Source organism: Procambarus clarkii, chromosome 80 (genome assembly GCF_040958095.1).
Source record: "Procambarus clarkii isolate CNS0578487 chromosome 80, FALCON_Pclarkii_2.0, whole genome shotgun sequence".
Lineage (NCBI taxonomy): Eukaryota > Metazoa > Arthropoda > Malacostraca > Decapoda > Cambaridae > Procambarus > Procambarus clarkii.
In genome coordinates this window covers 14,773,756-14,792,223 of record NC_091229.1, presented here as the reverse complement: position 1 = coordinate 14,792,223, position 18,468 = coordinate 14,773,756, and the positions used below count along the sequence as shown (strand labels likewise).

The 18,468-nt window shown below is 38.5% G+C and overlaps 1 protein-coding gene across 2 annotated transcripts in view; it reads right to left on the bottom strand.

Annotated features, from left to right (window-relative positions):
* LOC123746413 (tryptase-2) overlaps positions 1 to 17,999 on the bottom strand; it is a 108,911-nt gene extending 90,912 nt beyond the window's left edge. The window contains exon 1 of one of the 2 annotated variants that reach the window (XM_069314774.1): positions 17,932 to 17,999. The gene's annotated coding sequence lies outside the window, so the exon portion shown is untranslated. Of the gene's footprint in view, positions 1 to 17,919 lie in introns of both variants that reach the window. The other variant, XM_045727947.2, reaches the window with a different exon arrangement.
* Positions 18,000 to 18,468: the final 469 nt, after the last annotated feature.

Below are 18,468 nucleotides of genomic sequence, written 5' to 3'. Positions count from 1 at the left end.
GTAATGTTTATTGTCTACATAAATAATCTACCAGTGGGAATACAGAATTATATGAACATGTTTGCTGATGATACTAAGATAATAGGGAAGATAAGAAACCTAGATGATTGCCATGCCCTTCAAGAAGACCTGGACAAAATAAGTATATGGAGCAACACTTGGCAAATGGAATTTAATGTGAATAAATGCCATGTTATGGAATGTGGAATAGGAGAACATAGACCCCACACAACCTATAAATTATGTGAGAAATCTTTAAAGAATTCTGACAAAGAAAGGGATCTACGGGTGGTTCTAGATAGAAAACTGTCACCTGAGGACCACATTAAGAACATTGTGCGAGGAACCTATGCTACACTTTCTAACTTCAGAATTGCTTTTAAATACATGGATGGAGAAATACTAAAGAAATTGTTTATGACTTTTGTTAGACCAAAGCTGGAATATGCAGCAGTTGTATGGTGCCCATATCTGAAGAAGTACATCAACAAACTGGAAAAGGTGCAACGACATGCCACTAAGTGGCTCCCAGAACTGAAGGACAAGAGCTACAAGGAGAGGTTAGAGGCATTAAATATGCAAAAACTAGATGATAGAAGAAAAAGAGGCGATATGTTCACTACGTACAAAATAATAACAGGAATTGATAAAATTGATAGGGAAGAATTCCTGAGACCCGGAACTTCAAGAACAAGAGGTCATAGATTTAAACTAACGAAACAAAGCTGCTGGAGAAATATAAGAAAATTCACTTTTGTAAACAGAGTGGTAGACGGTTGGAACAAGTTAGGTGAGAAGGTGGTGGAGGCCAAAACCGTCAGTAATTTCAAAGCGTTGTATGGCAAAGAGTGCTAGGGAGACGGGACACCACGAGTGTACCTCTCATTCTGTAACTACACTTAGGTAATTACACACATACACACACTGATTGATAGATTGATCGAGAGGATCAACACAGTTGATCGGAGTAAGTCTCTGATAATTTTTGGTTGCTAAAAAAAGGAGATAACATCTAGATCAGAAAGAGCTGTAGAAGAAGCGAAAGTAGTAGATAAAATTGTTGGCCTCATGGAAGGTCTAACTACCATAGAGAATGCATGCGACTACAAGAGAATAGGCAGGTACGTAAAAGGGTAAGATCGACCTTTGTGGATCACTCTAAACGGTGCCAAACAGATGGAAGAAGTACTAAGGAATGTTAGAAAATTACAAAGCGATAAGGATGGGAAAGTGTGGTCGTTAAGATGAGATCTTTCAAAAGAAGACAGAGAGAAGCTGAAACGATACTTCATACAGGCAAAACGTCTAAATGAGAGCAGAAACGAAGAGAAATCAATTTTTTTTTCTACAGAGTGATAGGCTTAGACAGGCCAGTAAAATGGAACAAAAAGGGAAACCAACAAAATTGCTAGAGAGAGGGGTAGTGAAGAATAAGGAGAGGGGGAACATGTTCCTGAAAATAGTATACACCAATGTAGATGGAGTGAGATCGAAGATACTGAAGTTAAGTGATGTAATACAGCTGCAGACATCGGACATTGTTGCACTCACGGAGACAAAACTTGAAGAAGTTATTTTAAATGAGGTCACATTCCCAAGGGGCTACACAATTTGCAGACGGGACAGAAAAATTAGGAAAGACAGTGGCGTTGCTGTGCTGGTGAAAGAACACCTAAAGGTGAACGAAATACTGATTGCCAATCCACGAGAAGTTGACGTAATAGCATTAGAGATCTGCCATGAGGATGATAAACTAATGATCAAAAATGCACATAGTCCACTGCCAAGCAACACATGGACAAAGGAGGAGCTAGATAGTAAACGAAAGGGTCTTATAACAATAATGAGAGGGATTATAGCAAGAGCGGATAAAGATAGATCAAGACTGTTGATAGTCGGTGACTTCAACTTGAAATCCATACACTGGAAAGCATATGAAGCTAGAACAGGAGATTTTTGGACCTGTAGATTTGTAGACCTCATCCTGGAAACATTCTTGCATCAACATGTTAAACAGGCTACGAGGATGAGGGAAGGGGACATTCCCTCCATGCTAGATTTGATACTTACCAGGAAGGAGGAAGAGATATTTGACATTCAGTACCTTCCTCCTTTGGGTAAAAGTGACCATGTCTTTTTGGGAATAAAGTATGAAATGCGTTATAATCTGGCAGAAAATAAGGAGGTTGAAGCAGTTGAAAAACCTGACTTCAGGAGAGGACATTATGGCGACCTTAGAATTTTTTTTTAGTGAATATAATTTGACAGACTTGTTGCTAGGCAAAGAAGTAAATGAGATGTATGTCAAGTTTTGTGAAATATATGATAAAGGCACAACAAAATTTATACCAAAGCAGAGATGCAGAACTAGGAGACAGGATTGTTTCAACAAAAATTGCGAGAGGGCCAGAGACCATAAGACACAAAAATGGAATCAATATAGGAAGAGGCCAAGCCAAACCCCCAAACATATCAGCAATACAAAGACGCGAGAAACAACTACACGGCAGTGAGGGGAGAGGCAGAAAGAAATTTTGAAAAAGGGATTGCAGACAAATGTAAAACAGTACCAGGTCTATTCTATAAACTCATAAACAACAAATTGCAGATGAAGGATAATATTCAGAGGTTGAAAATGGGAAATAGATTCACGGAAAATGAAAAGGAAATGTGTGAAACATTAAACGAAAAGTTCCAAAGTGTGTTTGTACAAAATAAAATTTTCAGGGAACCTCACACAATAAGAATTCCAGAGAACAACATAGAGCACAAAGAAGTGTCTAGAGACGAAGTGGAAAAAATGCTCAAGGAGCTAAGTAAGAAAAAAGCAGTTGGTCCAGATGGAGTTTCACCATGGGTTCTCAGAGAATGTGCACCCGAGCTCAGCATTCCACTGTAACTGATTTTTCAGGCATCTCTGTTTACAGGAGTTCTAGCTGATGTGTGGAAAAAGGCTAACAAAGTTCCAATATACAAAAGTGACCAGCATTTAATCTGAACTGTATGTCTGGGGGAAGATTATTGAAGCTAGAGGTGGTTGCCCAAGCATCGAGTAACTCGTTTGCTCTGTATAGAGGGTGAGGGTGTGCTACTTGGCCGATCTTATCGCCTTAAATTTTTTTAATATCCTTCCATGCCTGGCTGAGGGGGGTCTGAGAGTTGAGACTGTTAACAAAGGTTTCCCAGTTATCTTGCCTGAGGTCTGTCATGCGCTCTCTCGCCTTGGCTAGGGCTTTCTGAAAGAGCTTGAGCATTGCCGGCGTGCCATGCTATCCCCCCAGATATATGGCTTCATGCATGGAAGGAGTGTGCATCATTGCATCACCACCTTTCTTACCCTGCACACTGAAAAGTCATATACCACCTTCCTAGATCTTAAGTCTGCCTTTGATATTGCAAATAGACATGTTATCTTGAGTGAGCTTGCAAGAATGAATATTGGTGGTCGGCTTCTTTGTTGGTTCAGGGGTTACTTATCCAACAGGAAGTCATCTGTATTTTTCCAGGGGCATAGGAGTGTAACAAGAGACTTTGAACTAGGTACCCCGCAGGGTGGTGTCTTCAGTCCTACCTTATTTAATATCTTAATAAACACGCTGTTAAACTCTATACCGAGCAAACCCAACGTCCACATCATTAGCTATGCTGATGATATAATGATACACACCACTGGGTATGCTAACATGCAGAACACTCTTAACTCTGTATTAGACTCATGTCACGACCTAGGTTTAATTATCTCAGCAGAGAAATCAAAGATACTAAATCAGCGCCCACCCAGGCAGGGAGGAGTTGTTCGCAAGATGCAACTATCTGATGGCTCCCAGCTTGACTATGTAAACAGATTCAAATACCTTGGCCTTGAGGTGCCACTGTATGGTCCTGTTGTATTCAGACTCTGTCGTCAGTACAAAGAGAGGCTCCGAGCTCTCAAGGCTGTTGCAGGTTATCACTCAGGCTATGGTGCCAATGTCAGAATTGTCAAAATGATGTACAGTACTTTGCATACATCAGATTTTTAGTGGATTATGCTGCACCTTTGCTTGTTTTGATGCCTGAAAGAAAGCTTGGAGGGCTTGAAAAATTGCAGAACGAAGCCTTGAGGATAATCCTTGGGTGCCCTCGTACCATAAAGATATTTAATATGAGAAAGGAACTTAATATTCTGAGCGTTGTTGATCGTGTTACTGAAATTAACTGTCAAATTGGTATAAAAATGCTTTGGCTAACTCATCCTAATCCTTGCACAGAAGCCCTCCAGAATTTCTTTATTGAAGATCAGCATTGTTCCAAATGGATAACAAAAACTGGAACTCAACTCAGAATGTATCAGGTTCATGATTTGTACCAAGAGAAACAACAATGGCACTTTCCTGCACCGTGGGAGGTTACACCCTTTCCAGTTTTAATCCCTCCCTTTCCACCCAAGAAGCAAATTAGAGATCAGCCCAAGCTTCGTCTTGAGGCAAAGCTCAACGCCTTAAGCCATATTGATGCTCTGTCCACAGAGCATTCTCTCTCTCAAATTATATACACTGATGGTTCCCTATACCGCACCATGGGTGCAGCTGGAAGTGCAGTTGTCCTGACAATGGGCGATGGCCTATACTTTGAGTGGGGAGTCCGTATAAACAACTGGGCCTCTACTCTTCAGACTGAACTATTTGCCTTGATCCTTGCACTGAAATGTGTACAAGTCTCCAAACTTGATACATTAATTGTAAGTGACTCCTTATCATCCTTAAATGCTCTCAACTCTTTAAGATATAACTGTAATATGCTCGTGTCCGAAGCTAGACACAAATACAACAAAATTATTAAGGATGGTAACAGAGTCCATTTCATGTGGTCTCCATCTCATGTTGGCCTCCAAATGCATGATACCTGTAGAGCTGATAAGTTAGCCAAAGAATCTGCCTTTAAAGAAGCCGTTGAGTGAAACCTTGGATTGTCAATGAGCAATCTGAGAGCAGCAGTACACCGAGAACTTCAACAAGATCTTGTAGATCTGAGGCAAAGTGAAATTGACACCAGTAATTCCATCTATCATCATACTATCATGCAAGAGGAGCCACACATCTATGGATCATCCAATAAAATCAGCAGACTTCTAGATGTTACTACTGCTCGGCTTAGACTCAGTTACAAGTATCTCTGGGAATTCTCATTATCTGCTGATGTAGACCTGACCAAATGTAAACTGTGTCAACAAAATTATTCGCACACCCTCCGTCACTATGTGATGGAGTGCGAAAAGATACGTGAATTTAGAGACAATTCTATAACCAATGTTCCAGCAATATGTAAATATTTCATTCAAAATGATCTGCTACCAGAAATTTTAGCCAAATATCCCCAGTTTGCTAAGTGTAGGTAGTAACTGAGTGATTGTAACCTATCCACCGCTGCCCACTAGATGGGGGGCGGTGTGCAGGACAAACATATAAATTTTGACACTAGCTCTCCACATATGTCAGTTGCTTAATTTAGAACCTGTACTTGAGGTCGATCTCGAACCCACTGTTGATGTGACGACTTATATTAAAGTTTGTAACTAGCTCATCAAGATTGTAACTTGCTTAGCTAAATGAATTGTGGGGTTCAGTCCCTGAGCCCATTATGTGCCTCTGTAACCCTTTCCACTACCGCCCACAAGATGGGTATGGGGTGCATAATAAATGAACTAAACTAAACTAACAATACAAAAGTGGCAGCAGGGAAGACCCCCTCAATTATAGACCTGTATAACTGACAACTGTAATAGTCAAAATATTGGAAAAATAATTAAAACTAAATATGTAGAACACCTGGAGAAAAATTATATAATATCAGACAGACAGTATGATTTTCGATCTGGAAGATCCTGTGTAACAAACTTACTCAGTTTCTATGATCGAGCCACAGAGATTTTACAGGAAAGAGATTTAACAGGAAAGATTTTACAGGAAAGAGACTAGTGGCTTTACAAGAATGTAAATATAGTGGTACCTCGCATAACGATCGCCCCAAAAGACGAACATTTTGGGTAACGAATGGCCCGATCGGCGTCAAATCGTCCCGTATGACGAACGCTGGTTTGAGTAACGTCAACACCACATGGTGGGGTCGCGCTGCTTCTTGCACATTCTTAGGCGCCTCCGACGATGCACATAAATTATGTTGTCCTTGTTTAAAGATGCTAATGATGCTGGGATATAAAAGGGTGACTGCTGAGATGTTGCAAAGCATTGACGTTTTTGTAGGAAAAAAGAAATGAAATGTCTGATATACAACAAATGTCAAAAAGGTTCGTTCAGTGTTCGGCAGGTAGGCTGCTCCATTATAACAATCTTTCTTTGTTTCAAATGTGTTCCATTTGTTTTGTATTTGTCATTTACGTCTCAATAATGGAGAAGCCTGCCTTACATACAGTGAATAAACCATTATGACATTTTCCTTTCTTCAAATGTGTTCAATATTTATTTTTCATTTGTCTTATAGCAAAAGGTTTGTTCGGTGGTCGGCAGGTAGGCTGCTCCATGTTTCTTACATACAAAAAACGTAAATAATAAATAAAATTAAGAATTCTAAGATCAGATATTATGTACCACGCCCTGCCCTGGTGACTCTCTATTACTCCCTTATCTATCCATATCTCAACTATGGTATTTGTGCTTGGGGCTCTACTACCCAAAATCACTTACGTCCTCTAATTACTCAACACAAAGCTGCTATTAGGACAATATCCAATTCTGGCCCCAGACATCACTCGGTACCCCTACTTAAATCTCTGAATATGTTAGACATTAAGTCACTGCACATTCTCTCATGTGTATTATACATATATAAAACGCTAAACTATAATGCCAATCCTGATCTCAAAAGCTTCATAGAAGGTTGTATCAGAACCCATGAGCATCACACCAGAAATAAATACAGTTTTGATATTCCTAGAGTACGACTTAATCAAACTAGAAATGCTCTACAAATCAAGGGGCCCAGAATGTGGAATGACCTTCCCAACCATGTTAAAGACTGTACCTCTCTCAACCAGTTTAAGTTAAAAGCGAAGCTATACCTAATAAATTCCCTGTAACCTACCTTACCCTTCTATTGTCAACCAATGTCTGTTTTTTTCTTTAAAGAGCGCTGTTTGTCGACATAAATGTATTTGTGCTGCTTTTTCATCTATGTTTTCATTTCTTGTTTTCATTCTACTCATTATGCTCAATTAGTATTAAGCTTGTCATTTAAGTTTATCATGCCCGAAACGCTTTGCGTAATAGTGGCTTTAGGCATTGTATGTACTAGCTCTACCTATAAGTCAACCAATCCTTGTAGAAATTTATTGTATGTATGTACCTTACCTAAATAAAATTGTATTGTATTGTAATTTTGAAAGCCAGTACAAATGTCAAAAAGGTTCGTTCGGTGGTCTACAGGTCGGCTCCTCCATGTTTCTTAAATAAAAAAAACGAAAAATAAAAAGAACTGTTGAAACAATTTGAAAAATGGACAAATGCCATAAAGGTTCGTTTAGTGTTTATCGGGTAGGCTGCTCCATTATTGAGACGTAAGTGACAAATACAAAACAGATGGAACACATTTGAAACAAAGAAAGATTGTCGTAATGGAGCAGCCTACCCAACAAACACTGAACGAACCTTTTGCTATAACGCATATGAAAGACAAGGGCTGCTGGCTGGGTTAGTAGTGCGTGAGCAACCATTTGTAGCACACGTGCCTCTGGCTCTCAAACACCTGTCCCACACGGTGTTGAAAGACTGCGCTCAGTCGGTGCAATTCAGACCCCTATTGTTTGAAGAACATAAGGTTATCTTGAGATGATTTCGGGGCTTTAGTGTCCCCGCGGCCCGGTCCTCGACCAGGCCTCCACCCCCAGGAAGCATCCCATGACAGCTGACTAACTCCCAGGTACCTATTTACTGCTAGGTAACAGGGGCATTCAGGGTGAAAGAAACTTTGCCCATTTGTTTCTGCCTCGTGCGGGAATCGAACCCGCTCCACAGAATTACGAGTCCTGCGCGCTATCCACCAGGCTACGAGGCCCCCTAAGGGTCATAACATTGGTGAAGCTAGACGCAATAAGGGCTTAACACAACGGTCGGATGCCAGTAATACAGCCCCTATAAGGATGATACAGCGAGCGTATCCAGTTGTAGCTCTGAGCCTCACCCTTGCCATCTCGAATTTATATAGATGATACATAGATGAATCGTTTTCTGCGTTTAGCGATGATGCATCTGATACAAGTAGCATAGATGAACAGTGTTAGCGGCTTCCTTGGTGGTGTTGTTCATTGATATTTTCAAGAATACCTGAATCTCTTCCTGACTGATGGACACTCTTTGAGGCTAGCTGAATCTCTTCCTGACTGACGGACACTCTTTGAGGCTAGCTGAATCTCTTCCTGTGTGGGACCTTACAAATTGAGCTTTTCCTATAATCGTTTCAATACTACCTTATGCTTTACAAGCTTGGCTACATACCACCTACAAGTACTAAAGCCAAGGGTGCACGCAAGTGCGTTATTTGCAAGCACACAGAATGATGAAACAGGAAACGAAAATCTATCTGTAGCTGGTGCAAGGAGAGCAAAGTCGCGCTGTGTACCATGGACTACTTCGTTGACTATTACGCACCTCCAAAGTACTGAGTGTGTAATACAGTGTGTTACTGTGTAAATAGTATGTGAAACTGTACATATTGTAATTTTAGTGAATTTTTATCACGTAATATTGTGACAAACATTTATTGTGGACACATTACTGACACATGTATCACAGTTTCATGGAAAATTATGAACATTCTACTGTATACATATTGTAAAGGTCACAAATATGCATCATATACGATAAAAGAAACAAATAAAACCGCATTGGAAATGCATAGAAAAAATATTTGAAAATATATTTGTGGCAACACGCGGTGCGTGAATGGCCTGTGCGACCGTGTCTGGGAGCTTCACACACGGGCGACCAGGCCCTGATGACGTCACAGCGCACCTTGTCCATGCCCTCACAGCCAAAGTAAGTGGAATGTGGTAATTATTTTTACATAGACATGTTCAGGGACGGTAATTTATCATTTTGCAAAGAAAAATTATATTTTGAGGAACATTTGATGTCATGCACACTGGGGGAATTTCACAATAAACACAGTGCATCACACTGGTTACATGGGGGACACTTGTTTTGTATGACGTCCGTTTCACATGACGAACATGGAACGGATTAAATACGTTATGCGAGGTACCACTGTACTGTACTATCCAATGTATTCTCACAAACCCAATGTACCTTCTTGTATATATATAAATAAATAAATAAATAAATAAAAAATGGTTGGGTTGACGGCATCTATCTGGACCTAAAAAAAGGCTTTCGACAGAGTTCCACATAAGAAGTTGTTCTGGAAACTGGAAAATATTGGAGGGGTAACAGGTAAGCTTCTAACATGGCTGAAAAATTTCCTGACTGACAGAAAAATGAGGGCTGCAATCAGAGGCAATGTATCGGACTGGAGAAATGTCACAAGTGGAGTACCACAGGGTTCAGTTCTTGCACCGGTGATGTTCATTGTCTACATAAACAATCTACCAGTTGGAATACAGAATTATATGCACATGTTTGCTCATGATGCTAAGATAATAGGGAAGATAAGAAACCTAAAGGATTGTCATGCCCTTCAAGAAGACCTGGACAAAATAAGTATATGGAGCAACACTTGGCAAATGGAATTTAATGTGAATAAATGTCATGTTATGGAATGTGGAACTGGAGAACATAGACCCAACACACCCTATAAATTATGTGAGAAATCTTTAAAGAATTCTGACAAAGAAAGGGATCTAGGGGTGGTTCTAGATAGAAAATTGTCACCTGAGGACCACATTAAGAACATTGTGCAAGGAGCCTACGCTACATTTTCTAACTTCAGAATTGCTTTTAAATACATGGATGGAGAAATACCAAAGAAATTGTTCATGACTTTTGTTAGACCAAAGCTGGAATATGCAGCGGTTGTATGGTGCCCATATCTTAAGACGCACATCAACAAATTGGAAAAGGTGCAATGACATGCCACTAAGTGGCTCCCAGAACTGAAGGACAAGAGCTATGAGGAGAGGTTAGAGGCATTAAATATGCAAAAACTAGAAGATAGAAGAAAAAAAAGAGGCGATATGATCACTACATACAAATGTTAGCAGGTATTGTACAGCTTTTCTTTACAGGTACAGATAATTTAAGTAGAAAAATTACAGTAAAATAAAAAAAAAAAATTACAGGTAATTTGAAGAAATTTTGACACAAAAGTAGATCAGAATAATACACAATAATAACAATACACAATAAAGAAACAAGGATTACTAGGTACATGAGGATAGCATTTCAGGGTTATACATTGGTTCACTAAAGCACAATATGAGGATCATTTCGAGGAAAAGTTTCAAGGAATAATGCAGTAGAAAATGCACTCAATACAACAACCATGATACCAAATGATATCTAAGATTACAATGGTAAAGTAATATGGCTTAGGTACAAATATTGGGGGATTGAGTAGCGCTAGATACAGTGTGAAGATAAAGCCCATGGTAGAAAACTATGAAGATGAAATTAGGTACTTTTTGGTTTTATTTTTGAATAAGGCAAAAGTTGGACAGCTTTTCAAATCATTAGGGAGTGAGTTCCATAGACTAGGTCCCTTTATTTGCATAGAGTGTTTACATAGATTAAATTTGACTCTGGGGATATCAGAGAGATATTTATGTCTGGTGTGGTGGGCATGTGTTCTATTACATCTGTCCGGGAAGAGTTTCAGAACAGGGTTTGCACTTAGAAAAAGGGCTTTATAAACGTAATTTACACAAGAGAATGTATGGAGTGAATTTATGTTTAGCATGTTTAGGGATTTAAACAAGGCAGCTGTGTGTTGTCTGAAGGCAGAGTTAGTTATTGTCCTGATAGCAGATTTTTGCTGGATGATGATGGGCTTGAGGTAGTTTGCAGAGGTTGAACACCAAGCACAGATACCATAAGTAAGATAGGGATAGATGAGTGCATAATAGAGTGAGAGGGAGAGCAGAGTAGGGTATATAATATCTGATCTTAGAGAGTATACCAACTGTTTTAGAAACCTTTTTAGTTATGTGTTGTATATGGGTGCTGAATTTGAGTCTCTTGTCTAAGTACGGGCCAAGGAACTTTCCATGATTTTAATTGCTAATTTTACATTATCTATCTGAAGCTGAATTGCATTTATTGATTTGTTTCCAAATAAGATATAGTAGGTATTTTCTATGTTTAGTGTGAGTTTGTTTTGGTTGACATCCACAAGTGGACTTTTTTTAATTCATTGTTTATAACATTATTTAACATGAGTAGGTTGGGGTCAGAGTAGATGATAGTATCATCAGCAAACAATATAGGTTTAAGCATGTAAGACACATTAGAGAGATCATTGATGTATATAAGAAACAGGAGGGGTCCTAGGATGCTGCCCTGTGGCACCCCTACGGTTAGTGGTAAAGTAAGAGAGGTTATATCGTTGATGGCTACATATTGATGTGTGGCTCTTCTGGCATGATAGTATAAAATCTATACTAGTAGTTCCATCTATCATCATACCATCATGCAAGAAAAGCCACACATCTATGGATCATCCAATAAAATCAGCAGACTTCTAGATGTTACTACTGCAGGGCTTAGACTCAGCTCTAAGTATCTCTGGAAATTTTCATTATCTGCTGATGTAGACCTGACCAAATGTAAACTGTGTCAACAAAATTATTCGCACACCATCTGTCACTATGAGATGGAGTGTGAAATGATAAGTGAATTCAGAGACTAACTGTATAACAAATATTCCGGAAATATGCAATTATGTCATTCAAAATTATATACTACCAGAAATTATATCCAGATATCCCCAATTTGCTAACTGTGGGTAGTGCATGTTGGTGATTGTAACCTTTCCACCGCTGCCCACTGAAAAGGGGGGCAGTGTGCAGGATAATAATAATAATTCTCAGATAACCTAAGGAATCTTATCATAAACAACAATCTCAACAAAAATCACATAATTCTAGATGGAGACTTCAATATTGACCTGGGTCAACAAAATAGTCGTCATGTTGACTATTTCCTTGACAGCATGAACTCCTGTATGCTAATCCCCACAATCACGAAGCCCACCCGAGTCACTCAAACATCTGCCACTATCTTGGATCACTTATGGACTAACATAACAGCTCCCCTTGCATCTGGTATAATATATGACTGAACAACTGACCACTATCCTACCTTCCTCATAGCAAACATGGACATAACACCCCCAGAAAGCAAGAAACTCACATTCAGGCTACACAGTGAAGCAGCTATACGCAACCTCACAAATGCACTTCCCAATATTAACTGGGAATCTAAATTTAGTAATACACAGGATATAAATTCATTAGCTAACCTCTTCCTCTCTAAAACTCCAAGCCTCTACAACACTCATTGTCCGCTCCTTACCAAGCAAGTAACTGACAAAAGAATAAACAATCCGAGGCTCACAAGTGGTATATTCAAATCCATCAACAAGAAACATGAATATGAAAAGAAACTTAGAATTGGCCTAGTTATAAAGGAAGTAGTTAAAAGATACTCATCAATGCTTCCCAGTATCATAAGAAAAACAAAACTTTCATATTATGAGAATAGATACATAGAAGCAAAAGGGAACATAAAAAGCATATGAAAAACCATCTCTAATATCCTAGGAACTAAACAACATTTACACAACCAGATAAAACTCTCAAAGAACGGCTATACACCTGCAACTGATTTAGAAATGGCAAATGAATTTAATGACTTCTTTTCATCGGTTGGTGCTAACCTTGCCAGAAAAATCCCACAAACTCAGACACATATTAACATCTTCATCTTTATAGTTTTTTACCTTTTGCTTTAAAATTGCACTATATCTATTGCTACCCAATCTCCCAATCTTTATGTACCCAATCTGAACATCTTTATCATTGTGATCATTGCTGTCTTCTTATATGTGCTGTCAATCTACTGTATGGTGTCTATTAATCTTGTTTAAATTACCAATCAAGCTGCCAATGTAATCAATCAGAGCTTTAATATACCAATGTGCTTTAATATACTTACTAATCTCTCTCATCTCATTTTTTTTTTCTTGCAATGTATTTGTTATCATTTTATTAATTCTGATAGAGTTTACCTACTTAAAATTATCTGTTAGATTAAGGACCTGCCCGAAATGCTGCGCGTACTAGTGGCTTTACAAGATTGTAAATACAGTACAATGCTATGTATTCTTACAAACCCAATGTACCTATTTGTATATAAATAAATAAATAAAAAATAAATAACACATATCTCTCAGGCAGCTATCCAAACTATCTTCTCCTTTCACCAGTCAGCCCGACAGATGTTGTGTCCATCATACACTCACTAAAAACCAAAGCTGGGAACATCAGTGAAATCCCATCAATTGTGTACAAGAGAGCCTCCCATGTCCTTGTGCCACCCATAGCTCTGCTGTTCAACAAATCTCTAGTGTCATACCTTCCCTAATATCCTTAAAAAAGCAAGAGTAATGTCAGTTCATAAAGAAGGCAATCCGGCAGACATAAACAATTATAGACCAATATCAAACTATCAAAAATATTTGAAAAAATTATCTACAAACAGCTCAACTCCTACCTCATAAAATTCAACATATTCAGCCACTGTCAGTTTGGCTTCTGCTCCTAAAAGAGTACCAACAATGCAATTATTAGTCTCCTTGATATAATCTACTCAGCCCTTGACCAAAATGAGTTTCCGATTGGACTCTTCATTGAACTGAGAAGGGCCTTTGATGCTGTTAATCACAACTACCTCTTACTTAAACTCCATCATTATGGAATCCGAGGCCATGCCCTGGACTTTATCCGATCCTATCTTAGTGATAGATACCAATGTGTAGCCATCAATGATATAACCTCTCCCACTCTTATTATGTTCCTAACTCTGCTCTCCTCTCACTATATTATGCACAAATCTATCCCTATCTTAATTATGGCATCTGTGCATGGGGGATCAAACACTGCAAACCACTTCAAGTCCATCATCACCCAGCAAAAATCTACTGTCAGAATAATAACAAACTCTGCTTTCAGACAACACTCAACCCCCTTGTTTAAATCCCTAAACATGCTAAACATAAACTCATGCCACACATTCTCTCGTGTCAACTACATTTACAAAACCCTGGTCTTAAATGCAAACCCTACTCTGAAACTCTCCCTGAACAGATGTAATAGAACCCATTATCACCACACCAAAAATAAATATCTCTTTGATATCCCCAGAGTCAAACTTAATCTGTGTAAACACTCTATGCAAATAAAGTGACCTAGTCTATGGAACTCACTCCCTAATGAATTGAAAAGCTGTCCAACTTTTGCCTCATTCAAAAATAAAACCAAAAAGTACCTAATTTCATCTTCATAGTTTCCTACCTTGTGCTGTAAAACTGCACCGTATCTAGTCCCTTACCCCTTACAGACCATTACCCCACATTTCTCTTAACTAACATTAGCAAACCACCACTAGAGTCAAGGGAGTTAAGTTTTAGGCTGCACAATGAAACTGCTATAGACAATTTTATAACTGCTGCTGATAATGTCAACTGGGAGTCCGAGTTAGGTAACATAGGGGACATCAACCTAGCAGTGCAATCTTTTCTTCAAAAAACTCTTAGCCTTTATAACACCCACTGTCCTATGCTTACAAAACAAATCACAACCGAAAGGCTTAACAATCCCTGGCTTACAAAGGGAATACTTAAATCCATTAATAAAAAACATGACCTTGAGAAGAAGTATAGGTTAGGAATTGTCTCCAAAGAATTCTCAAAGAATTACTCATTATTGCTATCTAAGATAATTAGACGAGCCAAAACTAGATACTACGAAGATAAATTTACCCAAATAAAGAGCAACATTAAAAAAACTTGGAGCACAATTTCACAAATATTGGGATCAAAGAAGACTTTAAATAACAAACCAACACTCCTTTCCAATAACGATGGTCAGCTTTCAGCCTCAGATTCTGCTATTGAGTTCAATAGGTTCTTCTCTTCCATTGGGTCATCCCTTGCAAATGATATTCCATCTTCCAGTACTGACGTTAAGGACTATCTCACAGGTAACTATCCACAGTCTCTGTACCTAAAGCCTATTAATTCCACTGACGTCAATGAGATAATCCTTTCCCTTAAAACCAAGTCTAGTGCCCTTGAGGAGATACCAACTTTAATTTACAAAAAAGCCTCCAGATCTTTAGCCCCTGCTATTGCTTTGCTCTTCAACAAGTCACTTGAACTCCAAACCTTTCCAGATGTTCTAAAAAAAGCGAGAGTGACGCCTGTCCACAAATGTAGTGATCCCACAGATGTTAACAACTACAGACCTATATCAATCCTCCCAAACTTGTCAAAAATTTTTGAAAAACTAATCTATAAGCAGCTTTACTCTTATCTAGCCAAACACAATATACTTAGCCCTTGCCAATATGGCTTCAGACCCAAAAAAAGCACTAACGATGCACTTATTAGTATGCGTAACTCGATTCATACAGCTCTTGATAAAAATGAGTTCCCTGTTGGGTTATTTGTGGACCTGCGTAAAGCTTTTGACACTGTCAACCACCAAAACCTTCTTCTTAAACTACATCATTATGGAGTCAGAGGACACTCCCTGCAATACCTCAAATCCTACCTTACTGACAGGCTCCAGTATGTTTCTGTGAATAATTCAATTTCTCCCACCCTACCCATCAACATTGGTGTTCCTCAGGGCAGCATACTTGGCCCTCTCCTCTTTCTCATCTACATTAATGACCTTCCAAATGCCTCCCAACACCTAAAACCAATTCTATTTGCTGACGACACAACCTTCATTTACTCCAGTCCTGACCCCCTTGCTCTAAATGCCACAGTAAATACTGAGCTAAATAAAGTCCATCTTTGGCTAACTGCCAACAAACTCACCCTTAACATTGACAAAACTTTCTATATTCTGTTTGGCAATAAATCCTCTAATCAAATAAATCTCAAAATAAACAATACCCAAATTTGTAACAAATTAGATGGCAAATTCCTTGGCATTCTCATTGACCACAAACTGAATTTCCAGGGCCACATTCTAAATATATCAAAAAAAGTTTCAAAAACTGTTGGCATTCTTTCTAAGATCAGATATTATGTACCCCGCCCTGCCCTGGTGACTCTCTATTACTCCCTCGTCTATCCATATCTCAACTATGGTATTTGTGCTTGGGGTTCTACTACCCAAAATCATTTACGTCCTCTAATTACTCAACACAAAGCTGCTATTAGGACAATATCTAACTCTGGCCCCAGACATCACTCGGTACCCCTACTCAAATCTCTGAATATGTTAGACATTAAGTCACTGCACATTCTCTCATGTGTATTATACATATATAAAATGCTAAACTGTAATGCCAATCCTGACCTCAAAAGCTTCATAGTAGGTTGTAACAGAACCCATGAGCACCACACCAGAAATAAATACAGTTTTGATATTCCTAGAGTACGACTTAATCAAACTAGAAATGCTCTACAAATCAAGGGACCCAGATTGTGGAATGACCTTCCCAACCATGTTAAAGACTGTACCTCTCTCAACCAGTTTAAGATAAAAACGAAGCTATACCTAATAAATTCCCTGTAACCTACCTTACCCCTCTAATGTCATTCAATGTCTGTTTTTTTTTAAGAGCGCTGTTTGTCGACATAATTGTATTTGTGCTGCTTTTTCAGCTATGTTTTCATTCCATGTTTTCATTTTACTCTTTATGCTCAATTAGTATTAAGCTTTAGTCATTTAAGTTTTTTTATGCCCGAAACGCTTTGCGTAATAGTGGCTTTAGGCATTGTATGTACTAGCCCTAACTATTAATCCATCACTCTTTGTAAAATCTCTTTTATGTATGTACCTTACCTAAATAAACATTTTGATTTTGATTTGATTTTGATTTTGATTTAGTGCTACCCAATCTCCCAATCTTTATGTACCTAATCCAAACAACTTTACCATTGTGATCATTGCTGTCTTCTTGTATGTGCTATCAATATGCTGTATTGTGCCTATTAATCTTTGTTAAATTACCAATCAAGCTGTCAATGCAATCAACCAGAGCTACCGATGTGCTTTAATATACCTACTAATCACTCTCATCTCATTTTTTTTTCTTGCAAGGTACCTGTTATCATTTTATAAATTTTGCTAGAATTCACCTACTTAAAATTATCTGTTAGATTAAGGACCTGCCCAAAACGCTGCACGTACTAGTGGCTTTACAAGATTGTAAACACCATGCTATGTATCCTCACAAACCCAATGTACCTTCTTGTATATATATATAAAATAAAATAAATAAATAAGTTTATTCAGGTAAAAGTACATACATAGAAAATCGAGTTATTAACAGAATGTTGGATTTCTAGATAAAGCTAGTACAGTATATACTATGCCTAAAGCCACTAATACGCACCGCATTTCGGCCAAAAAAAATTCAGGACAAACATATCAATTGTGACACTAGCTCTCCACATGTCAGTTGCTTAATTTAGAAACTGTACTTGTGATCTGTCTCGAGCCCATTGTTGATGTGACGATGTGCATTGAATTTTGTAACTAGCTCATAAAGATTGTAACTTGCTTAGTTAAATGAATTGTGGGGTTCAGTCCCTGAGCCCATTATGTCTGTAACCCTTTCCACTACCGCTCACAACATGGGTATAGGATGCATAATCTATGAATTAAACTAACTACTACTTGTTTTTATCTCTTATTAACCTACTATGCTCTTATTTTACAAAAACATATCTTACCATTTCTCTTACCAAACTGCTGACGACTTCTGTTTACAAACTCCCGTCAGGTCGGTTACTTCACTAAACCACACCTGAATTAGAGTTCTTTAGAATTTAGATTTTTTATTCAGGTAAAGGTACATACATTGAGTTACATACATAATGTGGGATTTAAAGACAGAGATAGTACATACAATACCTAAAGCCACTAGTACGCATAGCGTTGCGGGGAGGGTGAGAAGGGGGGGAAAAAAGTTCTGAAATAACTTGTTCCTTACCATCTTTTGAGAAAAAATCCACCAGCGATATTTCGATGATGCTCACGTGTATGAGGGGACTTGTAAGCAATGACTGCCAAACTCCCCCTTCCACCCCTGAACCCTCCAAACATGTGTTTGCTTGCCCATCAGGGGAAACTTCTAGTGATCTTGAAATCTTGTGTAGTGGAGTCCTTCCACGCAGATTCAAGTTCAAGTATGTTTATTGAGATAAGCAATAAATACATCTCAAAGGGATAGAGTAGCTTAGGCTATTTCTACCCCCCTCTACTTAAAGTCCCTGGCTCAA